Source organism: Stylophora pistillata, chromosome 6 (genome assembly GCF_964205215.1).
Source record: "Stylophora pistillata chromosome 6, jaStyPist1.2, whole genome shotgun sequence".
NCBI classification, from domain to species: Eukaryota; Metazoa; Cnidaria; class Anthozoa; order Scleractinia; family Pocilloporidae; genus Stylophora; species Stylophora pistillata.
The window spans coordinates 8,722,009-8,742,074 of record NC_142524.1 but is presented as its reverse complement, the minus strand read 5'-3'; the positions used below and the strand labels follow the sequence as shown (position 1 = coordinate 8,742,074).

Here is a 20,066-nt window from a genome sequence, read left to right as displayed (position 1 = left end):
AAAAGCCCATCCTACGAAGGCTGCACGGCTGGAAGGTCTTTGCCCTTATTTGCTAAACATGTATTCCAACAAAGCACGGAAAGCCCAAAATAATTTTAGGAAACGCAAACAAGCTAAGAAGCCCCTGCGAAACTCGAACTGTATACTATACTATCAAATGAATACTAAAAAGAAAAATTTTGAATAAAATAAATAATTAAAAATAACGTGAGCAAGACGAGGTGTTAGCCTAGAATGCTTTCCCACATGATAAACAACCCTGTTATAGCACTCCATTCTACCCATGCTGCACTTCAACTGCCCCAGTAACCACTGCTCCCGTGCCGCAGAAATATTTCATTTCCAGCTCAAACGCCGGAAATTCCATGTTAGGCTACTAGCACTGACCAATTATGCTCATAACTATGCTCCTTTTTTTAAAATTATGCTACTTTTACTTTGAGTATGCTTTTCAAAACAAAAACTCAAACGAGTCCAAATCATATATTCATCGTTAATACAAATATCTTATTAGACGTTTTGTTGTGTATTATATATATCTTATTAACCAAGCGCGAGGGTCGTACTGGGAGAATATCGGCCTGAGGTCTTGACAGTACGGACCGAGCGCAGCGAGGTCCGTACAAAAAAGACCGAGGCCCGATATTCTTCCAGAACGGTCCCGAGCAAGCTTGGTTAATAAGAGATTTATTATACGACAGAAGTTCAAAGGGACACAAGTGCGGTATCATTCGGGACCATTCGGGACAGTGCCCGGTCCAATACATAGAGAATATTGGACCGGCAATAAGGCATTTTGATTGGTTGATTTTAGTTATTGGCCGTCTGACTGCCCGAGTCGTGTAATAATGCTGAGTATTGTTACGAGTTGTATTGTTACGAGTTGTGCAGTATTTTGACGAGGCCGTAGGGCGAGTCAAAATACAAATAACGAGTAAAAATACTCAGCGATGCTGCACAACAAGACGTCTAATAAGTTATTTATTATCCAACATGCCAAATTGTTATTTCAGTGCGGGCGAATTTCGTGGATATTTATTTACGGGGAGTGCGTGACAGAAGTATGCGAAGCGGAACGGAATTGGCGCGTTGTCGTGTTATTTCTATTTTCTGCAATAAATGAAGGAATTTCCTAGTCGTCTAGCTGTTTTAAACTTGGATTTATATTCGCCAGCCATTCCGACTCTTCAAATTGTCTGCCATTTTTCTTTCGTAACTTCCATCCAATTCTTCGCTTGCGCAATGCGAGAAAACGTTCAACCGGTTCTCTGGAGTTCAAATACCGCGTGATATCTGTACTCGTCTATGGCGTTATTTGTACTCTACGGAGTGCAGTTGGATACTAAAGCATGATATCTTCTGTACTTGTTCTGATAAAACAGAATCAACTACTTGTAGTACACTTAATTCCAGACCAGAAGCGGTGAGTCAATATGTCAAGATGTTATTTTCAAAAATGAATTTTCAAAGAGAATTCTTTGGCTCGCCAAAGTGTGAATGGTCAGCTATGACGTGTCAACATTTGTTTCTCAGCAATGCATTATGGATCCTGAAAAGAGTGTCGGAGAACCAAAACCAAAGTTATCACAACGGTCAATCAGAAGAAAGGAAAATACTTTTAAGAGCCAAAGAGAACTCAAAGTAAACCAACTAAACTGCTTCAAGCGCCCGAAAACCCGGCGATCAAGTCGTGATCGTATTCAGTTTTATATCTGATTGGTTGAGAAGGTGGTGCGAGTTTTCTGGACCAATCACAGAGCAGAGTAAAGTAAAAGTAAAACAATCCTGGATTACTTTCGACATTCAATTGAAAATTGCTCTATAAACTGCGTAAACTAGTGGACATTTCATGCACGTGGTTATACGTACCATTTTTGAATTTTAAGAATACGAAGTTGACAATTCTAAAGGCTTCGAGAGACGGAACTTTCCAACTGAGAGTAATTTAGAAGAAACAACAATGTTCTTCCCTTTTCTAGACGTAAGATCATTAAACAGTCATTTACGGTTTATTTTTTTTCTACGATAACATGAATGATGATGCTGTAAACTTCTCGAGCAGCCCTTAATCCTGTTCCATGGCAGAGTGAACAGAAGCACTTGTAGTCACTCGTGCCGGCTTCACCAGCAAAGAACAAATGATTTTCCACAGGATGCCCAAGCTCGTGGCGCAAGCCATTCAGAATTGCATGAACTTTTGGAGAGCTGTGCCCCCCGCAAATGAAAGGATGTTTGGACCAACCGTAATAGACTTAGTCCGTGTATGAATTGGTAGTCGAGTGTGGGTTGGAGGCGGTTCTGTTAAAAAAGTTGAAGAAGTTAACAGAAATTTTAATAACAGCTCAAAACAAGACATATCTCTTCGGCTCGTGATCCATCAAAAGCCCTTCAACAAAAATGGCGACCGACGTTTGACCCTTTCACTCTTAAGATCTAGATATCGCTTCCCAGCGCTCTTATCTGCGGTACACTTTTACAAGTTTAGCTCTGAAAATACAGTGTAACATCAAACAGTTTTCCTTAACAATGTACACTTTATATTCTCATCATCACCTTTGTGCTTAATAGTATTTATTTTGTAAAAAGAAATTTCTCTTTATACCGTAAAATAGAATTAGTCATCGTGGTAAATAACACTTTCAAAGGAGAACTGTAATCGTTTGTCTCCCGACGTGGTCACTTTGTATGTGGATCGCAACGTTTCGACTGCATACTGCTAGTCTTCTTCAATAGACCTCATCGGCTGAAAAAGACTAGCAGCGTGAAGTAGCGTCGCGATCCACATCCTAAGTAACCACGTCGTAAGACAAACAATTACAGTTCTCTTTTGAAAATTTCTCTCCGTTTACTTTAGTAAGTGAAAAATAATTGTTTTCTTAATTATGGATAAATCACTCTCATAGAATGAAAGTATATGGTCCAATGCAGCTCACCTTATGGAGAAAAGAGTATCGGGAATGATTCATATTTAGACACATTTGTAAAGGTACAGCATCTACTTTTAACCATATGAGTGCGTGCCTAACTTTTCGAATTCAAACTTAGTTTTGATTTTTACCAACAGATTATGAAACAACTCGTAGGTAAATGAACCTTGTAAGATCACCACACGCGAGTTGGGTGGTGATGGTTTAAAAAGTGCACTGCATACATACCATACCAGGGAAATGAGAGCTTGACTTCTCCTCAAAATTATTCGTCAAGGCTTTCACTTGCCTCGCAGTTTGTTTTCCATCATCAGATGAACTAAAAATAGTGACAATATCCTCACACTATTTAGTAGTGCAGATGTTGCAATGAAGCCCCATTTGATAAAAGATGTAGCAGAACACGTGAGCGGAGAGGAGACCTTTCAACAGGGAGAGCGAGGAGAGTTGTTGTTGATTTCGTTGTTAGCGTTCGGTTATTGATAATAAACGAGAAGAAATTGGGATTTATGTGACTGTCAGATACAATGAATATATGAAGTTCATATATTTTGAGTACACTGAAGTACAGTATTCCAACAAACAGTATTCCTTAATTATGTACACTTTTATTTCTTGTCATCACCTTTATTATTAATAGACAAGTATTCATTTAGTAAAAAGAAATTTCTCTCTATATTATGAAACAAGTTTTGGTTAGTCATCGTGGTAAATAACACGCTCAAAAGAGAAACGTAATCGTTTGTCTACCATGTGGTCATTTTTTATGGGGATCGCGACGTTTCTACTGCATACTGCTTGTCTTCTTCAATCGACCTCATCGCCGAAGAAGACTAGCAGTATGTAGTCGAAACGTCGCGATCCACATCCAAAGTGACCACATCGTAAGACAAACGATTCCATTTCTCTTTTGAAAATTCCTCTTTATTTACTTCAGTGAGTAAAAAGGGTAATAGTTTTCATAGTTATGGTGAATTAGTCTCATAGAATGAAAGTGTATGGTCCATCTAGCATTTTTGGACAATGCAGCTCCTTTCATTGGAGAAAAGAAAGTCAAGAAGGGTTTATATTTAGACACATTCGTAACTAAAGATACAGCGTTTATCTCCAGTTTTGTAAGTGCCTAACTTTTTTAATTCAAACCCACATTTTTTGCCAGCAGTTTGTGAAACAACTCGCAGGTAAATAAATCTTGTAAGATTACCACACGCTAGTTGGGTGGTGGTTGAAATGTCCCATTTTATCGCTTTTTTCCCACTTCATAAAAAGAGTGGTCTCGTAAATTTATTTAGCTAATCGTAGTGTTTGTACAATATGGTGATCCACAGGGTGATACAATACAAGTAAAAATTCCTAATCAAAGTTATTATAAATTCACTAAAAAATTCAATCCTTGTCTTCTAGTACAACGTTTGAAATTTGTATGTGGAATCTGTGTAGAGTGGGGGAAATTTTTGACGGTCACCATAGGATTTGTCACTTATGCCAAAATCACTTTGTGCATACTTAGAATTTCATGATAAACTCGAATTAATGTTTTATGCAAAGCTTCAATGAGATTTGTGATCAAAATTCAACTTAAACCGAGTTGAACATTTCCATATCTACATCCCGCAATTATCAGGTTCCAGAAATGTCTCATTGAATATTTTCTAGTATTATGATCTATTTCTTCTGAATAGTGGGGCACTTACCGAAAAATGTGATCCAGATCTTGAAGAAACCCATCTAAAAATTAAATTTCCTGTCCGCTAACTTTGTCAAAAGTAATTTTTTCAAAGACTGTTAGTCAATTATGGTAATTTTGTCAAAGACTTTTTTAACTGTGACTAAGAAACAATTCTATAAAACCATTTCCTGTTTTGATCCAATACTGACACTTGTTTTGTCATGCCGAATCGTTAATATAACACGTCTAGACATACTTGCGAATTTGTTCTGGCCGAGAATATATTACCGATACTCGGTATATAACACGGACAGGTGAGGTGGAAATTCAAGCTGGAAATTCAAGTGTTTTATTGATATGAAACGCTCATTTGCCGTAGGGACAGGTATCGTCTAAGCATGTTGGTAGAAGAGGATGAAGAGGGTTGTTTAAGTCCTTCGTTTTGCACATTTTTTGCACTTAACCATCCGAATACTTGAAAAAATATTGAAAAAAAAGCGTGAACGTATTAATTGAGACCTTGACCGCAAACATCAGTGTCTTTTAAGTGGATGACTTTCAAAGACAAAGGCTGGGCGCGTTTCGTCAAAGCAGTTTTTTTATTTTTCCTACTTCCAAATAACCAATTGTCCAAATATCGCGTGATATTTGTACCCGATTCTTGCGTTGACTGTACTCTAATTTAGTGTAGCTGGATAAAAATCTTAATGAACATGACTTTGAAACTGCATCATGCAGGCAATTTTAGACAAACTGAGACAAAATACTACCAGCCATTTCTTTTATTTTGAAAATAAAGCTCTTCAGAACCATACAAACATACAAATACCGATACACTTTGTTCGCTGTTCATCTCGTTTAGCTATCAATCTCTATCTACTTTCTTTTAAAATTATTCAAATTAGCTATAGACTATTATACAACGAAGAAATCTCAGTCGTTGCAAGTGGCGTTACAAGAAATATCATGTCTCTTGTCAAATTACGTTTTCGGACTTCAAAATACAATAAACAGTCAGTTCTCTTAATTCTTTCGTCTCCGCGAGGACCTGCAAAGAGACAATGAACAGAAAAGTCGAGGAATTTGCGTTGAAAATATTTCGAGTCAAGATAAGCCTTCCTCCAAAGTGGATGGAGTTAAGCAACTGGCTAAGTTTTCAAAGTGACAATTTCGATATTTACAGAAAAGGGGTGGCTGAACACAAATCAAACTTATTTGAGTAAGAGATGTATACGATCTTTGAATGAAAGCTCATGTAACCGCATCTGAGAAGAGATACGAAGAAAGATTTGATTGTACATTCAACGCTAACGTCATTTTTTTCTCTTGACTTGACACTGACGAGAAGTAAACACCGAAACGTCGTCAAAATTGTTTTACGAAGTATTTAGAATTTATTAAAGTATTTTAGTGACTTCTGCGATGCAGAAAATGCCTATCAGCCTACCCTGGTTTCTCAGCCCTGGCGTTCATCATTTTCTGTGGGACGATTTCTGTTTGGCGGAACCGCGCTATGGTTTTCGTTTTCTCCTCTTCTTCTTCTCGTCTCACCGTTCCTGTTCAACTGCTCCGGTCTTCTCACTTGTTCACGCTGCTCGTGATTTTCTGCCGGTTCCCTTTGCTGCACAGCTCGATCATTTTGCATCAGGAAGTGAAGGACCATCAACAGGAGAATGTAAACGAATAGACTAAAATAGTCGCGAATGGTAAGCATGATGTGGAGAAAGCTTCAAGAACGGGCCAACTGACGTGTGACAAGAAAATCGTACTAAAGTTTCCAACAGAACCGAAAGGGTAACCGGAAACTTTATGGGCTATTTTTAAGCGATATTAGTCATCACAATGTGCTCACCCAGCCAGAAAAAAAGTTTGGTGCGAGCGCATTTGATCCCGTTAACTGTGAATGAAAAGTTCAAAATTAACGGGAAAAATGGAGGAAATCTAAGCTAAATGAAGTCTTGTGTCACTCTAAAATGTTTTAATACTCAACCATCGGACGATTTTGCGAAACGTGCAACTTGCGGCCTTGCTTTTGCTGCTTCAGTTGGATGAAGACCCAAAGGTCAAAATACACGAGGGATTACCAGGAGTGATCATGAGTCGAGTTTATCTCTTGAATTTTCGAGGAGTCTGAGTTTTCGGGGTGTGAGTTTTCGTGACACCCCAAGCTTACTTGCACTCAGGTAAAATGCTCATGAATTTTGCCGACATAGGTCAATGAAGTGCCGTATGCGAGGGCTAAAGACATCGATTTCTCATCGGCTAAGAAGCTCAAAGAAAAGCTCGACCAAAAAATCGAGGATCTACAACAGCCGCAAGCCTCGAACAATACAACAACTTCTAGTTCCTCCTGTTCTTCCCCTTGATTTGTGATGATCTTAGGTATAGCGCATTAGATCATATATATAATGAATTTTGCGCTATAGAAATAATAAAATTATCAAATTATTATACGAAAAAATCCTTAGTCTTTATGCTTTCCACTTTTGCTCGAACAGCCAACAATAATGCATAAAACCATCCCTTCTTTCTCAAATGAACTCTTCGTTAGATACGGTTTGTTTACGCTCGAGGGACACCAAGATGGCGGATAGTAACCGTTGATAAGGTATTGGTCACGTGGGTGAAACCCAAGGATAATGTTGCTCAGATCGTAGCTTAACTCATAAATGTATATGTATATCTTTTGAGACGTTTCAGTATGTAGTATTGCAACTTTTTACGAGTTGTATCGTGTTTGACCAGTCCGTGAGGAGAGCCGAAAACAAATTACTGCATTAATTCATGTGCATTTATTATAAGGCGAAAAAAGCTGCTAAGCAACGAACGTGGAATCATTGCAAGAATAGCCGGCCGTTCGAGCAGATTTTTTCACGGTACTGAAAATAACCAACTGTCCAAATACATATATCTTATAAAGCTTTTTAACTCTTTGCAGCGGCCAATTTACAATTTCAAATCACCTTGTTACCCCCACCGACGCAGCACCCAAGTTTCTTTAGAAACTTATCCTCTTTATTCATTTATCTTATAAAACGTTTTGCTGAGTAGTATAGCTGATTATTATCCAACTACTCTAACTACACTTAGACGAGTACAAATAACGCCATAGACGAGTACAAATATCACGCGGTATTTGTACTCGTCTACTGTAGAGTACCGGTTAAACAGGTTTTCTCGCATCGCGCAAGCGAAGAATTGGATTGTAGTTACGGAAGAAAAACAAAAAGTGGCGGACAATTTGAATCATTTCTGACAACGAAGAGTCAGAATGGCTGGCAAATTTAGGTCAAAGTTTACTAGATAAATCGAACGAAGAAAACAGCTTGACCACCAGAAAATTTATTCATTTAATGAAGAAAATAGAAACAGCAACACGACAAAGCGCCAATTCCGTTCCGCTTCGCATTCTTCTGTCACGCACTCTCCGTAAACAAATATCCGCGAAATTCGCCCGCACTGAAATAACAGTTTGGCGTGTTAGGCCTGGTTTATACGTCGCATTTAATGAGACGAATTTAGTTGATGAATTATTTTCGTCTGGGAGACGAAATTAAATGTCAATTCATTTTAGACGTCGAATATAATTTCGTGTAAAGATGAAAATAAACAATTTTTGAAAATCGAGTTTCCAGATGGGATTTGAACCCACGACCCTCCGTGATCTAGTCGGATGCTCTAACCACTGAGCTACAGGAGACTCTATGGTGAGGAAGGGTCAATTAGTGGGTATTGACTGGAACCGCATCACGCGGCTACACAGCCAAACATCAGCTAGCGCATAGAAGCTCACTAACAGCATCACGCTGTCACATTAAAGCATCACATGCATTAAAGCATCACATGCAGCCAACCATCCTCCAAAGTGAGCGTGTAAAGATGAAAATAAACAATTTTTAAAAATCGCTCACCATAGAGTCTCCTGTAGCTCAGTGGTTAGAGCATCCGACTAGATCACGGAGGGTCGTGGGTTCAAATCCCATCTGGAAACTCGATGAATATAATTTCGATGTCGTTTTGTGCATGCATTGACTTTCATCGGCGGAGAACTTCCAAAAACAACATGGCGGCGTTCAGAGAGGCAGTAATGCTAAAGATTGGTCTGGCGAGACGAAGGCGTAGGAATTTGTATCAAATTTACCAAGATAGATGCTTCTGCGCTCCGAGGAGTGGATTTTCGTGTATAAATTCTCGCACAAGGAAAACAGTACCCAACTCGCTTTCCCAGCTCCCATCCCTCCGCGTCTTCATCCAGTTGAGCCACAGAACATTCCAAACGAACACATACAGGTCTGTCACATCAAATGTAACTGTATTTCGTTTTAGTCTCACGTGACCAACAAGTCTGACTCAACGTTTTTCGGAAAAGGGCTCCTGAAGTCACCATGTTTTCTGTTTTCGCGGGAACTCTTCTCCCTTACCCATGCCATGCAGGTGAAAACTGTAAGCGTGGGCTCAAAATTAACCGGTGGAATAATTTATGTCCTCGAAAAATAATGTATGCATTTACTTCGATGCGACTGAAAAGCGACGTATAAAACTGACACGCATTTCAGACGTTTTATCCGTCTGGGGCACACGGATAAAACGTCTAGGTCGAATTTAATTCGTTTTAGAAGTCGCCTTACGGTCGAAGAAAATTGCTGGAATTAAATTCGTGAATATTCGTCTCTAATGTGACGTATAAACAGGGCCTTAGATAATAAATAACTTATTAGACGTTTTGATGTGTAGTATTGCTGAGTATTTTTACTCGTTATTTGTATTTTGACTCGCCCTACGGGCTCGTCAAAATACAACACAACTCGTAAAAATACAACACAACACAAATACGGCACAACTCGTAAAAATATTCAGCGATACTACACAACAAAACATCTAATAAGATATATTTATTACACGAGTATATCGCGTGATATTTGTACTCGATCCGTACATTATTTGTACTCTACTAAATGTAGTTGGATTATAGTACACATTATAATCCAACTGTGCTTCCTGGAGTACAAATAACACCCAGAACGAGTACAGATATCTCGCAGTATCTGTACTCCAGAGAACCAGTTAGACATTCGCCCGCACTGAAATAACAATTTCAAGTGGCGTGTTGGATAATAAATATCTTAATAATCGTTTTGTTGTGCCGTATTTTGACGAGTTCGTAGGGCGAGTCAAAGTACGGCACAACTCGTAAAATACATATATCTTATTAACCAAGCGCGAGGGCCGTACTGGAAGAATATCGGCCCTCGGTCTTTTTTGTACGGACCGAGCGCAGCGAGGTCCGTTCTGTCAAGACCTCGGGCCGATGTTCTCTCAGTGCGGCCCTCGCGCTTGGTTAATAAGATATATGTATTTTACGAGTTGTGCCGTACTTTGACTCGCCCTACGAACTCGTCAAAATACGGCACAACAAAACGATTATTAAGATATTTATTATCCAACACGCCACTTGAAATTGTTATTTCAGTGCGGGCGAATGTCTAACTGGTTCTCTGGAGTACAGATACTGCGAGATATCTGTACTCGTTCTGGGTGTTATTTGTACTCCAGGAAGCACAGTTGGATTATAATGTGTACTATAATCCAACTACATTTAGTAGAGTACAAATAATGTACGGATCGAGTACAAATATCACGCAATATTTGGACAGTTGGTTGTTTTGTACTTAGTTCTTATTGAGCGAGCGGGAGGTCCGTATGAGAGAATCTTGACCGAGGTCAAGATTCTCCCATACAGACCGACCTAGCTCGGTTAATAAGATGTTCATTATATGGCTGTGTCTAGAAAGCAACGGAACATTATAGTCTTTGTAACTTTTTTTCTAGACCGGTCTAGATGGGAAAATCTAGACCGCTTTCAATATTGATTTCAGCCAATCAAATTCGTGAATTCGGCAGTCCCCAGTCCTTGTGAGACAGCCATAAAATAATGCAAAATAAACCTGTTTATATTTGTTCTCGATTCGCAAGTTATTACTTGGGCTTTCCGAAGGAAACGTCCGAGGTATAAATTCGGCTTGGTTTTTTTTTTCGTTTTTTTTTTGGCGTTCAGTCACAAAACGCAGTTCCACTACAGCGCATGCGTGAAGTGTACGCGCATGCGTGAAATGAACCTCAAAGCGCATGGTTTAATTAAAGCAATGGCTGCCTTCGTGAACAATTCCTTGCTTGATGTACGCTAAAGAAATTCGATGGCTATTACGCTCAATACATATACAAAGTCACACACCGCGGGAGACCCACACTAAAACTTGTGGAGCGTTTTGGGAACGGGTCGAACCGCGAACTTTACGAGAGATCAATTTACGAGAAATAATTTACGAGTGAACCTTCTATCGAGGAATATCAAGCGAAACCCACACTAAAACTTGTAGAGCGTTTTGGGAACGGGTTGGCCTACGAACTTTACGAGAGATCAATTTACGAGCGATCCTTTACGAGTGAACTTTCTATCGAGAAATATCGAGCGAAACGAGCTATCTCCTATTATGTTTACAAGTAAACACAACCGTGTATTTAGACGTGATCGAGAAGCCGATAGAATACCAGAAGTTACTCTGGAGTGTCTCAGAAGAAAGGGCAGAAAACTGTAGGAATTTGTTTATGAGCGTATTCGTCCAAGCATACCGAAGTCCTGCTGGTTACGTCGTTATGTGAAGGTTAGAGGAGTTACAAAGAATGTTTGTAAGCTTAATACGAAGAGGGTAAACACGAATTATAACATAGCTTGTAAATTCGTGCAATCAAATTCAACTGCGCGAGCGTGCTTCAATTTTCCATAGTGCACGCTGATGACGTCAGCAAACAAATGCCTCGCGAAAAATTTTTTTCTCACGAGTGACTTCAGTATTTTTCATTAAAAAACGGGAAAAACTTCCGCAAAAAAGTTAAACTAGACACGACAACAATCAAACAAGCCGATGAAGATCTGCCTACTTTTTCTTTGGGAATGGATTTTTTGACTCCCGAGAAAGAACCCAGAGAATGGGAAAACAAAACAATCAACGGTTTCATCTCGTTTCGCAACTCTAACTTCATTAATTTCCAGGCATGAATTCACCTGTCAGTTTTTGACCAATCTGAGACAAGGTCACTGAAGCATAGCGAAACGAAACAAAATAAACAAGTCATTGAAGCGTAGGAGAGGGAATTTCTGCCCTTTATACATAAACTACAGCGTTGAAAATGTTATAAAGTGAAACAATTGGTTTATGTGTCAGCTGTGCGTTCATCGAGACTTGAAGCACTTGGGAAGTTTGGAGAGCACTTAAGAAGCAACGAGCAACTCTTAGGCATCTTTCGTGCTCTCCAAACTTCCCGCGCGCTTCAAGTCTCGATGAACGTACGCTAACGCATGAACCAATTGTTAATAATGATTATATACGAAATACCAAATCGTAATTTACAATTATTGAACCAATAAAAACCAGTAACAGAAACAGGATATTTAACGGAAGAGCTAAGCTTATATATTTAACCTTACTATTTAAGTTGCTTCTGTCAGTATCCTTATCCAATTCGCTGTTGTTAGCGCCAACTTCGAAGTTGTGTTCACGAGCATTCTTGATTTTTTCAGCAAGTGAGGTGTTTGTCTCTGCGTCATAGTTTGTTGTTAAATCGGCCGTCACAGTTTTGCCAGTATTTTTGTACATATGGCTCATTTGTTATCTCGTGAGAACTAATATGAACTTTCCACATTTGGCTAGCTTTCAAGAAATGAAGTTCGTGGACCGGCCCATTCCGAAAACACTCGACATCATTTAGCGTTGGCCTACCACGAACGGCGTGTGCGTTTGCATATGGGATGAGCTTATAAGACAGGAATCTTTGCAAAGCGGTCTTCACAAAACACAGCATTCTGTAAATTACATTAATTGTTTACAAAGAGCGAGCTCACGATAGCACAAGTTGTCGCACTCTCATCCCCAGTTTCCACGGTTTACGGAAGGAACGCCTTGGACCATGACCCCCCTTTTGGCGACCGAAACGGCTTGCATTTTCAGAGTAATAAAGTTACACAACATGAGAAGAAGTATTTGATGAATTGTACTGTAAGAGTATATCAAAGAATAATTAAATTGAAGTCTAGAGCAAGTCGTTATTTATCAACGTTTTCTTGTAATAAACCCATGTGTCTTTATAAGAGTCAGACACACGTATCAAACCAGTGTAAATTTCAACTGAGTTCAGATATAGTTGTAGTGGTTTCAGAGATTTTTCTATTAAAAACAACATGAACTATTGAACAGTAATATTGCTTCAATCTTCTGATTTCTGAAAAATCCCCTTGGGTGAACATTTGGCAACAAATTATGACTTGGTACCAATAATAGATAAAAAATTCCCTTCTCCTTGCAGTTAAAGGAAAATACATTATCTACTCAGGGTTTGTAAAAGCCTTGAAAGTCCATAGAGATGCTTGAATTCAAAAATAAAAATTCAAGGCCTTGAAAGTACTTGAATTTGAGGACTAGGGCTTGATTTTTGAAATGCTTTTACATTAACAATTTTCAAGTCGAAAATTATATTGCTTTCATGGAAAAACTGAGAAATAAATTATAGTGCTTTCATGGAAAAATATATAGTGCTTTCATGAGAAATAAAATTACATAATTTTAAAATTGCTTATGCAAACCTTTCCAAAAGTGGTCCTTCAATTTTCTAAAACTTGACCTTCAAACTGATTCATTAAAAAGTCCTTGAATTTCAACCATTGGCATCTGTAGGAAACTACTGCTATATGGTAATGTATTATTTTGATTGTTGTCTAGTACCATGACAACATTCATTACACTCAGCAGACAAAAATTAACACACAAGTAGACTTATTCATGACCGGCAATGACGAAATTGCGTGACGACAGTAACAATGGCTATACGGCAGTCCTCTAAAGATAACTCCAGATGCGCGATATTGAAAGCCCGAGTTCACGCAGCTATGCGTCTAGTTTGTATATTACTTTGTGCAGTTGGATAATAATCCTAAGTGGACATGACTTTAAGGCTTCATCAGGTTGAGGCACAAAATAATACCAGTCCCCTTTTTTTTTTATTTCTAAGATGGAGCTTCTCAGAACCACACAAACATAAAAACACTGATACACTTTGCTATTCGTTCATCTCGTTTAACTATCTATCGCTATCTATTTTCTAATGAAACGGTTCACTGAATTAGGCCCTCAGGCCTGTACAAACAAAACGCTTAGTCGTCGCCAGTGTGTCTCTTGTCTTTTCTAGTCTCTTTTAAAGTGCTATAGACAATTAATTTCCTAGATTTGATCGTCTCCGACGACCAACCTGCACGGGGAAAAAAATGAACAAGGAATTTGCAGTTAAGATATAATCTGAGAAGTTTATAGAGAAGCTTCCTCCCCCCCCCCCCCGTCATGTCAGCGCATTGTCATAAGACGTAAATATATAAATTAAACATCAGTTTAGCTTTTAGATCTACAAATAACATACGAATCGAGCACAAAATATCACGCGATATTTGGAAAGTTTATTATTTTGTATTGTAATAATAAAAAACCTGTTTAGATTTGTTCTCGGTTCGCATGTTATTTGTACTCTACTTTGTGCAGTTGGATAATAATCAATAATCATTAGTAGACACACAGGGGGCCCATACAATCTGTTTGTGTAGCCGACCGTTGTTTTATAGTGAATGTACCAGATTTACGGTTTGCCTCACCTAGAGTCATTGCTGACTGTGCACATAAATCATTAATAAATAAACGTTGAATTACTTTATCTGTGGTGCATAGTCGTCCTTTTGCCTCAAAAATGTTTTTTTTGAGCGATTTTCAATAAGTCTGATTTCGTCGTTAATGTAATGCATTAAAGAAAGACAAGGGTGGAAGCCTTGTTTTGAAAGGGTTCAAGCGCCCGAGCGATTTTGACCCCGAAAATCGCATCGCTCCGCTTTCAAACTTCGCAGCATTAAGCTCAAAAGATGCACAATTCTCCTCGTACCTTCCAATCGAAAATCCATCCAAACGGACCGGAGCTAGCCCTTGAAGAAAATCAAAATCCCACAGTATTTTAGCGTCCGGGGATGCGTAGGAAGATTCTCATGTGCCAGCCAGAAACCGCCACGTTGATTGCAAGATTCTCATGTGCCAGTCTGATTGGACGACGTTAAACGATGACCAATTCAAAATATCTAACGAGGGTGGGGAACCATTGGCGTTTAGTGACCCTTCAACTGTACGAGGAGAATCGTGCATCTTTTGACCTTAATTCTGCGAAGTTTGAAAGCGGAGCGATGCGATTTTTGGGGTCAAAATCGCTCGGGCGCTTGAACCCTTTCAAAACAAGGCTTCCACCCTTGTCTTTCTTTAATGCATTACATTAACGACGAAATCAGACTTAATGAAAATCGCTTAAAAAAAACATTTTTGAGGCAAAAGGACGACTATGCACCACAGGTAAAGTAATTCAACGTTTATTTATCGATGATTTATGTGCATAGTCAGCAATATATCACTCTACGTGAGGCAAACGGTAAATCTGGTCCATTCACTATAAAACAACGGTCGGCTACACAAACAGATTGTATGGGCTCCCTGTGGTAGACATGATTTGAAGCTTCATTAGGCAGATATCAATTTTAGACAAACTGAGACTAAATATTACCAGCCCCTTTCTTTTATTTCTAAGATAAAGCTTCTCAGAGCCATAAAAACGTAAAGACATTGATACACTGTTATTTTTCAACTCGTTTAGCTATCAATCTCTATCTATTTTCCTTTGAAAACGCTCAAATTAAGGTCTTTACGCGTTTTCCAGCTTCGAATGACTATAAACAGCTAGTTCTCTCGATTCGTTTTTCTCTGTGAGTACCTGCAAAAGGAGAAAAGGCAAAGAATTTGCGGTAAAAATATTTCGAGACAAATTACAGAGAATCTTTTCTCCAAAGCGGATGGAGTTAATGAAGAATTCTCCTCGATGTTACAGTTTTATTTTCAAACAACGATGTAGGAGGGTCTATTATTGGGGGTCGTAGATTCCGTAAACCGCCAAATTTTGTTCCTTCGAAACCGCAAACCGCTTTGGTTTTTTTCTAAAAACCGACACCGCCCTACAGGTAGGACGATTATCCTCATAACCGATCTTTTAACAGCACGTAGCAAATTCGTTGCTATATGTTTGCTCAATAATCGTATTTCTCCTCACAAAGACCACAAGATATTAAGAACAGAACAAATTATTTCTATAGATTTCCATTCAGTCACCAGCGAACACAAAGGTTTTAACTTCTAATGGGCTGTTCACAAACACAAAGATTCCTCGAGATGTTTATAACGAATTACAAAAGTAAAAGCTTTCAGGGCTGGGTGTGTTGTCTGTTCTTATGTGGTCGTTCTAACATGGATTTTATAAAGTGTTCGTATTTGATAAAATGGGAAATTTAAACCACCACCAAACTAGCGTGTGGTATCTTATATGGTTAATTTTTTTTAATTCGAAAAGGAGCTGCATTGTCCAAAATGCCAGATGGACCATTTACTTTCATTCTATGAAAGTGATTAACCCATAATTATGAAAACTAGTACCCTTTCCACTCCTGGCACTGAAGTAACGAAGAGGAGTTTTCTAAAGATAAATGTAATCGTTTGAGTCACGACGTGGTCACTGTGGATGTGGATCGCAAAGTTTTGACCGCATATTGCTAGTCTTCTTTAGGCGATGAGGTCGATTGAAGAAGACCAGCAGTTTGCAGTTGAAACGTCGCGATCCACATCCAAAGTGATCACATCGTGAGACTAACGATTACGTTTCTCTATTGAAAGTGTTATTTACCACAACGACTAATCAAAACCTATTGTACGATATAAAGAGAAATTTCTTTTTTGAAAATAAATACTCAGTGTAAGCAAAAAGGTGATGACAAGAAAGAAAAGTGTACACAGTGAAGGAATACTGTTTGTTACGCCATATTTCAGAGCTAACCTTGTAAAAATTCTCGGCAGATATACTTGTGGGAAGTGATATCTAGAGTGAAAGGGTCAAACGTCGGTCGCCATTTTTATTGAAGGGTTCAGTTTTGAGGGATCGTGAGCCAAGGAGATACGAGTTGTTTAAAGCTCTTAAAATAAGTCACCTTTTTCAACCTTTTTTCAACAGAACCGCCTCCAACCCACACCCCGCTACTGATTCATTCACGGACTACGTCTATTGACATTGGTCCAAACATCCTTTTATTCGCGGGGGTTACAGCTCTCCAACAGTTCATGCAAATGGCTTGCGCCACGAGCTTGGGCGTCCGGTGGAAGATCACTTGTTCTTTGCTGGTGAAGCCACCAGTGTGACGGCCTGTGCTACTGTTCACACTGCCATAGAAACAGGATTAAAGGCTACTCGAGAAGTTTGCAGCATCGTCACTCGACAAAAAGTGTTAGGCCAGAAAAATTAACCGTACTTGACTGTTAAATGATCTTACGTCCATAAAAAGGGAGGAAATTTTTGCTCCTTCTAACTTACTCTCTGAGTTGGAAAGTTCCGTATCTTGAAGCCTTTGAAATTGTCACCTTCGTATTGTTAAAATTCAAAAATGGTACGTATAACCACGTGCATGGAATGTTCTCTTATTTATGCAGTTTATAGAGCAATTTTCAGTAGTCCTTTTTACAGTTGTGGGCTTGGTGGCCAAACATTTGAACAGGAGTGAGGCTAAGAATGACCTTGTTATGATAGAGATGTTGCTGCTTTTCAAATGCAAATTTCTTTGCTATCATGCTAACTAGATACAGGTCTCTATCACAACAGGGTCACCCTTAGCCTCACTCTTGTTCAAATGCTTAGCTACCAATCCCAGAACTGTAAAAAGGGCTATTGAATTTCGAAAGTAATCCGTGCTCACCATCGTTCTGTGATTGGTCCAGAAAACTCTCAGTACTCTTATAACCAATCAGATGTAAAACCAAAACCAATCACGTTGTGATTACTCGTGCGTGCTTTTGGACGCAACCTTCTTTAGAGTCTACCGTAACCCCTTACTTGATAACAAAGATCATTGTTGTGGATGAGAACTTTGTTTTGTTTTTGTTTTTTTTTTTTTTTTTGCCAATTAGCTTTTAAAGGTCTTCCTCATCATTTCAAGCTACGAAAATTGTGGTTATGAATGATTGAAATATGTAACCTTCTCTAAAATATTCGGTCCGTTAGATCTAAAACTTTTCCCACTCACACGATGCTGAAAGTTAGTAGTTTAAAAAGAATATATTTTAGTACTCATTGGTACTTTTTCCACCTAGAAAGTTAGCTGTTTGTGATGGCGAATATTTCAGTGAATATCACTCGCAAGAAGCTGCAAATTTCACATAGTTCAAACTGTGAGTTGGTTTTTTCTTTCATATTTGAAACAATTTCTTCTTCAAACCGACTACTTTTTCATAAAACATGTATGTTAATTAAACGAAGAAAAATGTAAATAATTATAAGCAGAGATCTCATAACTTATAAGAAATACTGGTGATGAGTTTTCATTCCTCTCAAGACCTCACGAAAGATCAAGAAATACATGATTATCAAAAGAAGAACGAATAGAACGAACTGAAGGTCTTGAATTAAGTGCAACCTGAGGTTGTGTAGCGCGACACACGTCTCGACATCAAGTTTTGGCCTCGGGGGTTTTTCACAAAAGTATATGTCAGTCAGAACCGCCTCCCGGTTAGCACAATGGATAGAGCTCTGGACTGTTGTGTGGGAGGTCGAGGGTTCGAGCCTCGGCTGGACCAACACTCAGGGTCTTAAAATAGTTGAGAAGAATTTGCTGCCTTTCTATAACATCAAGAAATGGTTAGATATTCTAGTCTTCTCGCATAGGGACGAATAAATAGAGGTCCCGTCTCCTGCAGGGTTGGGGAAGGAGACGTTAATTTCTCACACACGCGATTACTGTGTGATGGATGTCCTCCCCTGTGGTGGGATGGGTGGGTTTATTGGGTCCGCAGTAATTGGCGCAAGCTGTTGCGGTGTCCCTGCCGGTTGGCGAAACGATCAAGTTACGTTTTTGAAACAAAACGCCTACGCAGACACAGCAACTGCATGCCTAAGAAATTTTTTAAAATCCATTTTAATAAACATCAATCGAGCGAATATATTCTCTTGCATCGCGTTCTTATTTTCCTCCCATAAAGTGCATTCCCTGATGTCACATGTTTTGCAGAGGGTACTAAACACATAAAATGTCGGCGTTCACTACAGGGATTTTGAAAGAATCAGTCACGGCTAGTTAAGTTTATAATGTCATATATTTCTGGCGACGTAAATAGGTAGATTTATGCATTAGGAAAAAAAATATGGCATTTTTAGAACCAGTCGTGACTTGTGTCCAACAAATATTTCCGTCTAAAAAGAGCACTTTTTAAAATCACACCCCGCCTGAGATCGAAGTTGACAACAGAGAAGGATTTTATCAAACTTACAATTGAAAAGTTGAAGAGCCACTTATGATTGATATTTGTACAAAAGAAAATAAGGCAAAAAACTCAGGTTCCATCGATTCCATGCCACCACTGCACAGTTGCACGACTTCTAAAAAAAAAAAAAAAAAAAAAAACTGAAAAAAAAACTTGCAGAGAGTTTGAGGAAATTTCCTGTACTTTTCAACAAAAGTTTTGCATAACTTAAACACAAGTTAAAGGAGAGTCCTGATGTGGCCAGAGAATACGGCCTAAAAGAAGGTAGAGGGAATGTAAACATATAAAGCAATCGGTGCAGTAATCAAATGGCTCTCGAACCATTTAGTAAACAGCATAAGTGTAAATTATCGTAATGAATATGAATGAAAAGGAATTGCGCTGGAGACCAATATAGATAAATTTATGGTTGGTGAGCGCGTAAGATTTTTATTCATGGGTTGTGAAGGAATTGCTCTGGGGACCAATTAACAATTATTCCACGAGCGCGCGTTGGATATGAGATGATAGATAGCCAACGAGGCGCGTAGCGCCGAGTTGGCTATAATCATCTCATATCCTACAAGCGCGAGTGGAATAATTGTTTTATTAAAAACTTTAAATTAAATTATTAAATTTTATTAAATTTTTAGCTCCCTTTCAATTTTAAGCTGCCACGTACGCTTACCATATTTGTAGATTATGGTATATTGGCTGATATACCATAATGGCTAAGCCAATAAAAAGTCTTGAATTGCATTATCCAAAGATCTAGTTTTTTATAATATAGATTAATTCATGATTGGTGAGCGCGCAAGATTTTTATTCAAGAGTTGTGAAGGAATTGCTCTTGGGACCAATATAGATTAATTCATGATTGGAGAGCGCGCAAGATTTTTATTCATGGGTTGTGAAGAATCGCAAACGAACGAGCGAGTCTTCGAGCGAGTGAGTTTGCGACTCTTTGCAACAAGTGAATAAAAATCGGACAAGCGAACTAACCATTAATAGCTGCAGTACTGAGGAGGCAGTAGCCACAAAAAGTACGGAAAATTATTTTCTTAC

General features: G+C 38.7%; 2 long non-coding RNA genes across 2 annotated transcripts; one reads left to right on the top strand and one right to left on the bottom strand.

Moving 5' to 3' along the window:
• Window positions 1-5,360: 5,360 nt before the first annotated feature.
• On the bottom strand, window positions 5,361-6,637 carry LOC148728103 (uncharacterized). The gene is made up of 2 exons (XR_016002206.1): window positions 6,044-6,637; window positions 5,361-5,644 (listed from the first exon to the last, which is right to left on the bottom strand). It is a non-coding gene; the product is annotated as an uncharacterized LOC148728103 (long non-coding RNA).
• A 3,649-nt stretch (window positions 6,638-10,286) lies between these two features.
• LOC148728102 (uncharacterized) lies at window positions 10,287-12,851 on the top strand. The gene is made up of 2 exons (XR_016002200.1): window positions 10,287-11,258; window positions 12,306-12,851. It is a non-coding gene; the product is annotated as an uncharacterized LOC148728102 (long non-coding RNA).
• Window positions 12,852-20,066: the final 7,215 nt, after the last annotated feature.